A 12,228-nucleotide genomic window follows, 5' to 3' on the forward strand; every position below is an offset into this window, starting at 1 on the left:
GATCACTTTTATTAGGAAAACTCTAGGTGGCCCATTAAGCACTTTCCAAATTTGGCCCAGGAGATCTTCTTCTTCCTCCTCTCTCCCACGTGACAGAGAAACCTCCCATCCATGGAGGAAGGAATCCCCTCCTTCCCGATCTCCCTCCTCCTTCCTTCCGGGCGCCATCCGAGGCCGCCTATAAATTCACCTCGTCCCCACTCTCCATTTTTCCCGAGAAAACCTCATCTCCTCGCCTCTAACTCGTGCCCCACCTCGCCGGAGTTGTCACCGGAGAACAACAGAGAACTCCTCCACCAGCAGTTCCCACGTCGGCCTCCTCCCCTTCGGCACCCTCCTCCACTTCGGCCACCCCTCCACCTCGCCCCCTGCTCCTCCCCTCGACAGAACCCTCCCATCGCCCCTGCTTCCCCATTGCCAGGAGGCCAGCAGCCCACCTCGCCCCCTGCAGCCCCCTCCCTCCACCTCGTCCCCCCTACATCCCCCTCCACCTCGCCTCCCCACCCCCTTCGCCCCCCTGCCACCCCACCCACCCTCGCCGCCCCTCCCCCTTCCCCACCTGCACCCCACCCCCCACCTCGCCACCATTACCAGCCAGCGAGGAAGAACAGATCAGCGAGGTAACTCCCTCCCCCTCTTTGTTCTTGTTTTTTTTAACCCTTAGATCTCTAGTGGATGGTTAGATTAGATCTAGGAAATACCCTTTCGGTTTAGTTCAGTAAACCGCGGTTTATTTTTCCCACTTAAATTTTAGCCATCCCTTTTACTAGCCTTAGGACGTTTTCTCTAAACCAGGAAACAAACATCCACCGCAGCCAGTAGCATCTTGCCACGTGTACCCCTCTTTTAGCACTAGTAGCTGCAGTTTTTCTGTCAAAATTAGCAAAAACAGAAACTTTCAATTTTGTTTTGGCCACAACTTTTTATCCCGAAGTCCAATGACAATGATTCTTTTTCCAGTGGCTCAAAAATTTCCTGAAGTTTGTAAAAACATATAATTTTCCTATGTTTGAAATTTTTCAATATAAGTTAGAGCAGATTTAGTTTAAACCTTGTTCTGCCTATTCCAGGAGTTTAAAAATAGCTTTTAATTTGATTCCTTTTGGTACTGATCACTAGTGATCTTAAGTATCGGTGGTAAAATTTCAGATTTGTTTGAGTATTTTTGCTCACTGTTTCATGTGAAACAATTTCTGTTTCACCTCTTTTAAGATTTCGGCTAATTCATTTTCCATTTTTGTTTTAAAATATTTTCTTTATTATTTCAGAAACTTTATTATTGTTTTGTTTATGTTAGTTAACAGTAGTTTTGAAACAAGTTTTTATTTTAGTTTTATTTGTGTTTATGAAAACAATTCTAGCTCCGTAGTAACGTGCAATTGTTTTCACCGTTGTTTCAAATCCCGTTTGGGAATGCTTTCAAAGGTTTTGTGAAAAACACTTTATTTTATCTTAGTTAGATTTATATCTTAGTTCCTTGTTATTATTTTCTGTTAGACAAAATCATTTAGTGTTTGACGTAGTAGAAGACTCTCTAGTCTTATTTGAAGTTTTCTTCGGTTTCCTATTTGCTCTCTCTCTTTTGTTTTGATTGCTAGAATGATTGCTAGTATGAGTGCTTATGTGAATGATGTGTTTGTTATATAGATTTCATCGGAGAGTGACGAGTAGTCTATCAAATTATTTTCTCGAGGAATTCTTCTTCGTCAACATCACAGGCAAGTCATCTTTGATCATGTTATTTTACCTATGTTTTCAATGCATGGTAGATCACCTTCTTTGCCCAATTTGCATGCTGCCTAGGTACTTGGAAACTTTAGTCATAGGTGTAGTATCATGTGGTAGGAACACCAACACCCCGATACTTGGCCCCGGGACGACAATGTTATATATGCTATGCTCTAGTAGACGGGTTATCGGTTGAGTGTATTCCACGAGTGATGCGAGGTTGATATAATAATCAAGACCGGACTAAGACAAGATTTTCAAGACCTCGGACGCAATGCAACTCTGGGTGAAGGACGGTTGATCGGCTCCCTGGAAAACCCAGTGGATGCCCGGGATGCTGGAGAGGCCATGTCATCCTGCGGAAAGCTTCACCCAGGCTCAAAGAGACGGACGGATATTTTCAAGACCCAAGGCTTACCTGCACAGCCACAAGTCATTATGGGCTCTGGCTTGGTTGGACAACGCGGCGACTCTGCACAGGCGGTGCTAGCAGATGTAGACGAACGGTAGGGATGGATGGGCACCGACAGGGATTCAGAGGGACCCGTTGAAATACCATGTTTTGATCATCCGGTCTTCAAACACCCTGAAGTGCGAGGACATACTCGGAGGCGATCAAATCTTGTGGGGAACGTGTGCAAAACTCTGCAGAGTACTCAAACCTAATCGATTAGCCGTGTCCACGGTCATGGACAACTTGAGCCAAAGGAACTGAAGTTATCTGAAATTCTCAACACAAATAACACTATTGATGTGGGTATTATTGACAACATGGGTACGAGAATTGGTTGGTGGAACCATCTCGTTAACAACCAACAATGTAGTAACATTTTGCTTTTAGCCCTCTCTTGATGTAGGATAAAACTTGCTTTTCGCTAAAAACTTATAGCCCCACCTGCCATATATGCATATAGTATAGATGATTACTTTTCACCCCTCTCTTATGTGACTTGCCGGCATATTCGATATGCTGACCTACACGGCTGCAACGTCTTATGTTGCAGATATTTTTCTTCGACGAGTAAGAGTACGATTCAGGGTTACGGTCTACACTCAACTTGCCGTTGGTGTTTATTGGGACTCCACTCCCTTGACCGCTTCCACTGAGATATTTAAGGTATATATCAGTTTTATGCTATTTTACATGTGATTGCACTTTGATATATACATTGATGTACTGTGTGTGCCAGCATACTGATCCAGGGATGGCACAGAAACACAGAGGCTTGACTCGTCTTGAGTCGGGTCGCTACACACATCCCCATCGAGGTGACCTAGTGACTATTCGAAAATTCTCCGTCTTCTTTTGCGATTCGAAAAAGTTTTGTCGAGGGGATTTGATCAACCCCATTGATGTATTTCTTTCGATGACCATGACATGGATGAATCGAGGAGTCACAAACCTCTGTTCCAAGCTTTCACTCTAGGTTGCTTAGAAGAAAAATAATAGATTTAGTTTAGTTTTCCCTGTTTTCTGTCTTAGCGTCCGGTGGAAAAGTACCCCGAAAATAAAAGTTCTCTGAACGCTGTGAAAATCTAGTATGATTTTTTCTGGAATATTTGAAAAATACTGGGACAAAGAGTCTGTCTAGGGGCCACACTAGTGGGCCACAAGCCCTAGGGGCACGGGCACCCCCCTGGTCGCGCCACCCAGGCTTGTGGGGCCCACAGGCACCCCCTCCACTCATTCTTGCTCCCATCTCCTTCTCCTACCTCCAGAAAAAGTCGTTTCGCAGCTCAAACCCATGTTCTTGCTCCTCTTGCTGGGATTTTCGATCTCTTTGCTCAAATCACCGTTCTCCAAACTGTTTTGGGGAAATTACTCCTTGGTAAGTGACTCCTCCATTGGTCCAATTAGTTTTTGCTCTAGTGCCTTATACTCCGCGTATTTTTGCTGCCTTGGTGACCATGTTCTTGAGCTTTGCATGCTAATTCTAGCTGGTGCCAAGTAGTTTTGATGCGTGATATGGCCTCTAGGCATTTGTGGGAGTAGTTGCTACGAGTTTTGTTGAGCCTTATTCGCTTTTCCTTAGAATCACTAAAAAATTCAGAAATTTTCAGAGATAGAAAAGGGAAAACATGAGGAGGTTCTTAAGAGGCTCGTCAAGCCGTGGCCCCAAGGATGATGGGAGTGAGAAGAAGCCCAAGTATCTGGTCCCTCGAGTCGCAGAAGTTCGAGCGTGCGAGTGGCCAAGCGACGCGTTCTTACGCACCGCTGGAATTTATGAGGACTTTTATCACTTGGTGGAGAACGCAGGCCTTACCGCCTTCGTTGAAGATAAGTGTTCGCAATACCTCCTCCTCACTAATATCTTTGTATAAAGCTTTAACTTCTATCCGAGGAAGAATCCTCCTATGGTTGAGTTTAAACTTTATGATATCCCCCAGCGCATGTCACTCCAGGATTTTTGCAATGTTTGCCAATTGCCTTACTTTGGGGATATTCATGAACCTCGTCCACGGGACTTGGTAGCTTTCATTTGTACAATTGCTGTAGGAGAGGAGAGAGGAGTGTCTTCCGCTAGAGCTGCTAGCATACATTTTCCCGTGCTTCGGTACTTCTCACTATTTGTGGGAAAATGTTTGATTGGCCGTGGGAAAGTTGGGTCACTTAGTTCCCCAGATCTTGCGGTCTTGCGCGAAGCCCTTTATAGAGATAAGACTTATAGCTTAGGCGCTATAGTAGCTCAACGGTTGAACCTTAACCGTTCTAAAGGTGTTGTCTATGGAGGTATCTATGCTACCCATCTTGCCAGACACTTTGAGATACCCATTAGATTGGAGGAGGAAGAAGAGATGCTTCTTCCCGAGAGATATCTAGATTACGATAGCATGGTTCGCCATGACTTTCTTGATAGAGATATAGGTGGAAGGATGATTTATAACCTGGTATTTAGCCAGGGTACTCGTGAGACTATTACTTTGCCTGCTCCTTCTTTGTTCAATCTTCATGCAGGCAGGTACACTATTATGCCCTCGGACATCTACGCGTATTGGGGCTTAGCCCAACCACAGATGCCCGTGCCCGAGCCACCAGTCGAGTACCAGACGCCGGTTTATGAGTGGGAGCCAGAGGAGCTCACACAGCAGTGGCATCCTCAGTCCACTCCGGAGTACCCCGGAGCTGGTAATTTCCCTCCTTGGGAGTAGATCAAGTTAGGGCAAAAGCCTAAGCTTAGGGGAGTACGTGTTCTCACCGACTTTACATTCTTGCTTATGCTTTCACTTTGTTAGCCGGTGTTCACACTTTGCCACTGTATCATCCATGCTAGTTTATTTTTCTTTTTCTCGTTTTCTTTTCGTGTGTCTCTCTAGTTTGAGAAAACCCAAAAAGATTTTTTTTCTTCTTTTGCTTGTTGGGAGCTTTCCCGTGTAGATACTTTTCTTTTTCTTTGGGTCAAGGTAGAAGATATTGGTTACAATGTTTAGTGGCTCTTGCATGCATGACTGTTTAGTCCAATTTGTTTGCCTGCAGATTCCAGCTTTGTCTTCTCCTTTTTGTTTGCATTCAAAGAGCCATATTACTTTGTCTTCTCCTTTTTGTTTGCTTGCAGATTCCAACTTTAGTCCAATGCAGGAGCACACTTATTATTGTTCACGTCGTTTGATCGTGCAAGTGAAAGGCAATAATGACGATATATGATGAAGTGACTGAGCCTAGAAAAGTTGGTATGAACTCGGTCTATTTTGTTTTTGTAAATATGACTAGCTCACTGTGCCTGATTTAGCTTTGTTGTGAGAGAAACATGTTTGCAATGACAACTTAGAGATCATAGTTGCTTATGCCATGCTTATTTAGCTAGGAGCTTATAATGGTTTGTCTTGGTTGCCAACATGAATGTTGAGATGACTATGATGTAGTATGATAGGATGGTATCCTCCTTTGAATGATTCAAGTGGCTTGACTTGGCGCATGTTCACGCATGTAGTCGAAACAAAATCAACACAACCTCTATGATGTTCATGTTCATGGTGATTTATGTCCTACTCATGCTTCCACTCAATGTTAGTTAATCTCAATGCATTTTGATGACCGTTGTCGCTCTCTAGTTGGTCGCTTCCCAGTCTTTTGCTAGCCTTCACTTGTACTAAGCGGGAATACTGCTTGTGCATCCACCTCCCATAAACCCAAAGTTGTGCCATATGAGTCCACCATACCTACCTATGTGCGGTATCTACCTGCCGTTCCAAGTAAATTTGCATGTTCCACTCTCTAAATCTTCAAGAAATAATCTGTTTTGCATGCCCGAACTGCTCATGTGGTGACAGGGGGCTATTGGTATCTTCCATGCTAGGCGTGTTATCCTCGATATGTGTTTATTCACTATCATTCATGAGAAAGGGGCCAGTAATTGGAATTCCTAGTTCCATGCTCTAATCGAAAAGATAATTGCAAACAAAACTCCCCCAGGATTGATGTTGGTTTGGACGGTACCCGAGGATTCGGCTAGCCGTGGAGTGTGATTGATTGGTGGTGGGGGAGTCAAAAGATTACTTTTTTGTTTGGGAACCGCCTATAGCATGTGTAGCGTGGAAGATATTGAGAACTCTTAGTCATTGCATTGACAATGAAAGCATGCCACCCAAAATTATTATCTCTGTTTTCAAAGCTTGAGCTCTGGCACCTCTGCAAATCAATGCTTCCCTCTGCGAAGGGCATGTCTATTTATGTTCCAGTTGAGTCATCCTCCTCTTACAAAAGCACGGATTAGAGAGCACCTCTGTCATTTTTATGCTTTGCTCTTAACTATGTTGAGTATTACCATGACTGGATCTTCATTGCCTTGAATTACAATGTTTAGTCAGCCCTTGGTCTTTGAAGGTGCTCTGCATTTATGTTTTGCTGTCTCAACAAGAGCTAGCGAGATACCATCTATTCGTACTTCTTCATGTTGTTTTGATTGAAGTGTTGACATTTGAGGCTTGTTATTATTTGCTCGCTAGTTGATTATGCCATTGATATGAGTTTACCATGAGACCTAGATGTCATTTGCTCATGTGGTTTGCTTGTGATGTTGCTGAAATTCTGGTTGTGAGTTAGACATAGCTGCAACAACAAGATCAAACAGAGTTCGTCAAAGTTTTTCTTTTGTCTCTCTTAGTTTGTCAACTGAGGTTCTTGAGGACAAGCAAGGCTTTAAGCTTGGGGGAGTTGATACGTCTCTGTCGTATCTACTTTTTCGAACTCTTTTGCCCTTGTTTTGGACTCTAACTTGCCTGATTTGAATGGAACTAACCCGGATTGACGCTGTTTTCAGCACAATTGCCATGGTGTTGTTTTTGTGCACAAATGAAAGTTCTCGGAACGTCCTGAAAATTTACGGAGATTTTTTCTGGAATAAAAGAAAAATACATGCGCAAATATCCACCAGAGGGGGTGTGCCAGTGGGCCACAAGCCCCTGGGCCGCGGCCACCCCCTATGGCCGCGCCATGAGGGCTTGTGGGGCACACGTGGCACCACCGCCCCCAATATCAGCTCTATATCTTCCATTTCGCCTCAAAAAAATCATAGAGAAGGTTTCATCGCGTTTTGCGATACGGAGGCGCCGCCACATCCTGTTCTTCATCTGGAGGGCAGATCTGGAGTCCGCTTCGGGCTCCGGAGAGGGGAAATCGTCGCCATCGTCATCATCAACCTTTCTCCATCGATAATTCCATGATGATCTTCATCGTTCGTGAGTAATCTCATCGTAGGCTTGCTGGACTGTGATGAGTTGCATGAGATCTATCATGTAATTGAGTTAGTTCTTGACGGGGATTGATCCCTAGTATCCACTATGTTCTAGATTGAAGTTGCTACTACTTGGCTATGCTTAATGCTTGTCACTAGGGCCCGAGTGCCATCTTTTCAGATCTGAACCTATTATGTTGTCGCCAATATATGTGTGTTGTAGATCCTATCTTGCAAGTTGTAGTCACCTACTATGTGTTATGACCCGGCAACCCCGGAGTGACAATAGCCGGAACCACTCCTGGAGATGACCATAGTATGAGGAGTTCATGTATTCACCGCGTGTTAATGAGTTGGTCCGGTTCTTTATTCAAAGGAGAACCTTAATATCCCGTAGTTTCCATTAGGACCCCGCTGCCACGGGAGGGATGGACAATAGATGTCATGCAAGTTCTTTTCCCTAAGCATGTATGACTACATACGGAATACATGCCCACATTAGATTGATGAACGGGAGCTAGTGACATATCTCTCCGTGTTATAGCTGTTACATGATGAATCACATCCTTCGCACTCATCCATCACCGATCCACTGCCTACGAGTCTTTTACTACTAGTTCTCGCTACGTTACTTTGTCTAGTCTTGTCCCTTGCTACAAGAGGGATTGGACCACTTTGCTGGTGTTACTTTGCTGTTGTTGCTACTGCTGTTACTTGTTACTTTGCTGCTGCTACTACTACTGTTCCTTGCTACCATGCTGTTACTTGTTGCAAGACTTTGTTGGTGCCGTTGCCGAGGCTTGGTAAGCAGTACTGAGAATCCCGTCAACCAAGGCTTTTTCTGGCACCGTTGCTATCATACTACCTTGCTACTGATACTTTGCTTGCAGACACTAATCTTTCAGGTGTGGTTGAATTGACAACTCAGCTGCTAATACTTGAGAATATTCTTTTGCTTCCCCTTGAGTCGAATCAATAAATTTGGGTTGAATACTCTACCTTCGAAAACTGCTGCGATCCCATACGCTTGTGGGACATCACTGACTAAACCTCTTCCACGAGTGAAGCATGATCAACACTAGAACTGTATGGGTCTTAGATTCATTCCAATGTAAATCACATAGCAATGTGAGACTAGATTATTGACTCTAGTGCAAGTGGGAGACTGTTGGAAATATTCCCTAGAGGCAATGATAAAATAGTTATTATTATATTTCCTGTTTCAAAATGATCGTTTATTATCCATGCTATAATTCTATTGAATGAAAACATAAATGCATGTGTAGATATATAGACAAAACAATGTCCCTAGTAAGCCTCTAGTTGACTAGCCAGTTGATCAAGGATGGTTAAGGTTTTCTGACCATATGCAACTGTTGTCACTTGATGACTGGATCACATCATTGGGAGAATGATGTGATGGACTAGACCCAAACTATAAACGTAGCATGTGATCGTGTCATTTTGTTGATATTGTTTTCTGCGTGTCAAGTATTCATTCCTATAACCATGAGATCATGTAACTCACTGACACCAGAGGAATACCTTGTGTGTATCAAACGTCGCAACATTACTGGGTGAATATAAAGGTGCTCTAGAGGTATCTCCAAAGGTGTCCGTTGAGTTAGCATGGATCAAGACTGGGATTTGTCACTCCGTGTGATGGAGAGGTATCTCGGGTCCCACTCGGTAATACAACATCACATATAAGCCTTGCAAGCAATATGACTAAAGTGTTAGTCACGGGATCTTGTATTACGGAACGAGTAAAGGGACTTGCCGGTAACGAGATTGAAATAGGTATAGGGATACCGACGATCAAATAGGTATAGGGATAATGACATACCGAAGGACAAAGGGAATGATATACGGGATTATATGAATCCTTGGCACAGAGGTTCAATCGATAAGATCTTCGTAGAATATGTAGGATCAAATATGGACATCCTGGTCCCGCTGTTGGATATTGACGGGGGAGTGTCTCAGGTCATGTCTGCATAGTTCTCGAACCCGCACGGTCTGCACACTTAAGGTTCGGTGACGTTTCGATATAGTTGAGTTATAGGTGTTGGTGACCGAAGGTTTGTTCTGAGTCCCAGATGAGATCACAGACTTGACGAGGGTTTCCAGAATGGTCCGAAAATGAAGATTGATATATAGGATTGTTTCATTTGGCCTCCGGAAAGTTTCGGGCGTTACCGGCAGTGTACCGGAGGGACGAATGGGTTCCGGGTTTTTACCGGGAGGGGCCCACCCACCCGGGAGTGAACCTAATAGCCCATGGGTGGTGCACCAGCCCTTAGTGGGATGGTGAGGCCAGCCCAAGTGGACTATTTCGGCTAAGGGAAAAAGGCAAGGAGAAAAGAATAAAAAGAGGGAGGTGGGAAGGAAGGAAGGGACTCCTCCTTCCCCAAACCGAATTGGAGTTGGAGTCCCTCCGCTCCCACTTCGGCCGACACCCTAGGGGCTCCCTTGAGCCCCAAGGATTGCCCCTCCCCTCCTCCTATATATACTAGAGGTTTTAGGGTTTTTGAGACACAACTTTTTCCACGTGCAACCCTAAACCTCTAATTCGTAGTTCTTCCTCTAGATCGGTTTTCTGCGGAGCTCGGGCAGAGCCCTGCTGGAATAGATCATCACCATCACCAGCGCGCTGTCACGCTTCCGGAGAACTCATCTACTTCCCCGTCTCTCTTGCTAGATCAAGAAGGCGGAGATCGTCATCGAGCTGTACGTGTGCTAAACACGGGGGTGTCGTCCGTTCGGTGCTAGATCGGGACGGACCGTGGGACGACGGTGATTTGAATCACGAAGTTGTTCCACTACATCAACCGTGTTTCTTAATGCTTCTCGGTTAGCGATCTACAAGGGTATGTGGATCTGATCTCCCTCTCATAGATGAACATCACCATGATAGGTCTTCGTGTGCGCAGGAAATTTTTTGTTTCCCATGCAACGTTCCCCAACACTTCGGTGATTTGGAAGCTTCCGTTTTGCTGATTTTTTATATATTTTTCCATGAATTTTTTGGGCTTCGGAAAATTGGGTAAAAGCCCGTGCAAAATATACATGAGAAGAAAGAAAGTAGCACTGGGTGCACTGAGTTAGTAGGTTAGTCAAAATATGTGTAAAATGATATAAAAGTGTAGAAAATATATAACAATGTCACCCAAAAGATCATGGAACAAGCAGAAATTATAGATACGTTTGGGACGTATCAACGTCCCCAATCTTAATTTCTGCTCGTCCTTGAGTAGATAAATGATAACACAATAATTTCTTTTGTGACATGCTAACACACATATAAGAACTTCAAAGTAAAGCAAGTAATATATGCAATTTAAGTCAAGACAATAACAAGCAAGAGTTCACATCTAGTATTGAAATTAGCAAAGTTAGAACATAAAGGTGCAATAGCTCTCGCTCTCCGTGACTCGAATGTCTCCAAATGGTGTTTGCGTGCAAGAATTGGGAGATGGGTTGAGATCATAAAATATTTTTTAATTGAGAACTCAATCTACTAAACCTCACACTTAGTCTCCTTCGAAATCTTATTTTGACTCATGCCCAAACAACTAGTCAGGCACAAGTCAAAAAGATCCTATCCCTTTCAACTTTGAGCACTCATGCAATGGATGAGCATAAGCAAGATATGTTGGCACTTAGGATGGCAAATAGAATAATGATGGGGAAGGAAGACAAAAAGGTGTGAAAGGGTCACATCAATGTGGACAACCATAGGCGAGAGAACGCCAAATGATAGATATGATGTGAGGAGCAGGGATTGCCATGTAACGGATGCACATATGAGCTAAGGTAAGCTCTCCAATGGAACTAGTGGGGGTGCATCCAACTTGTTTGCTCATGAAGACCTAGAGCTCATTTGAGGAGGCTCGTCATTGGAATATGCAAACCAAGTTCTATAGTGTAAGGGTCCCCACATAGTTATGCATGAATGATAATCACTATGTAGTACCAATATAGCAATGGAGTACGAGTGTGGATATTTCAAAAGGAATAGTAGTGTTGCCCCCTTCTCTCTCTTTTTTTCTCTTTTTTATTTTTGTATTTTTTGTGTGGCCTCTTTGGCTCTTTCTTTTTATCTCTCATTTGTCCTCTTTGGGATCTTTTGTTTGTCCTCTTTGGGATCTTTTCCTCACTTAAGGGCAACACTCCATGTTTTACATGAATACAAAGAAGATCATCACACTTTATAAGAAGTACTCAACATAAAGACAAGTGAAAACTATCATGATGTATGCAAATGTATGCCTCTGCGAGTGTAGCAGGATATGCAATGATACTAGCGCGTCATGTAGCAATAATATGGGCAAGGCCCAAATATCATGCGGCTCTTAGGTCAAGCAAAAGCATGTATGGCATGAAGATCAAGTCATGATATGGTGGATGTTGCATGGCAATGTATCTCGGAAAGGCTATGGAAATGCCTTAATAGGTAGGTATGGTGGCTGTTTTGAAGAAAGATATAATGAGGCTTATGTATGACAGAGCGTATCATGTCATGGGTTTGGATGCACCGTCGGAGTTTGTACCAACTCTCAATGTGAGAAAGGGCAATGCACGGTACCGAAGAGGCTAGCAAAATATGGATGGTGGAAGTGCCAACAATCGAATGCTCATATTAGTCCGAAGAACTCATACACTTATTATTGGAAACTCTCTATCTAGTTAGGAAATTCACAAAGAGACAAGTACCCCGAGGAGGAGTGTTTGGGGGTTTGGTTATCCTTGCGCATCCTCGACTCATGGTAACGTGAGGGTACTCTATATATTCCAACCCCTGCAGAGGTCGGCGATCAATTTAGTA

Source organism: Hordeum vulgare, chromosome 6H (assembly GCF_904849725.1).
Source record: "Hordeum vulgare subsp. vulgare chromosome 6H, MorexV3_pseudomolecules_assembly, whole genome shotgun sequence".
Classification (NCBI taxonomy): domain Eukaryota; kingdom Viridiplantae; phylum Streptophyta; class Magnoliopsida; order Poales; family Poaceae; genus Hordeum; species Hordeum vulgare.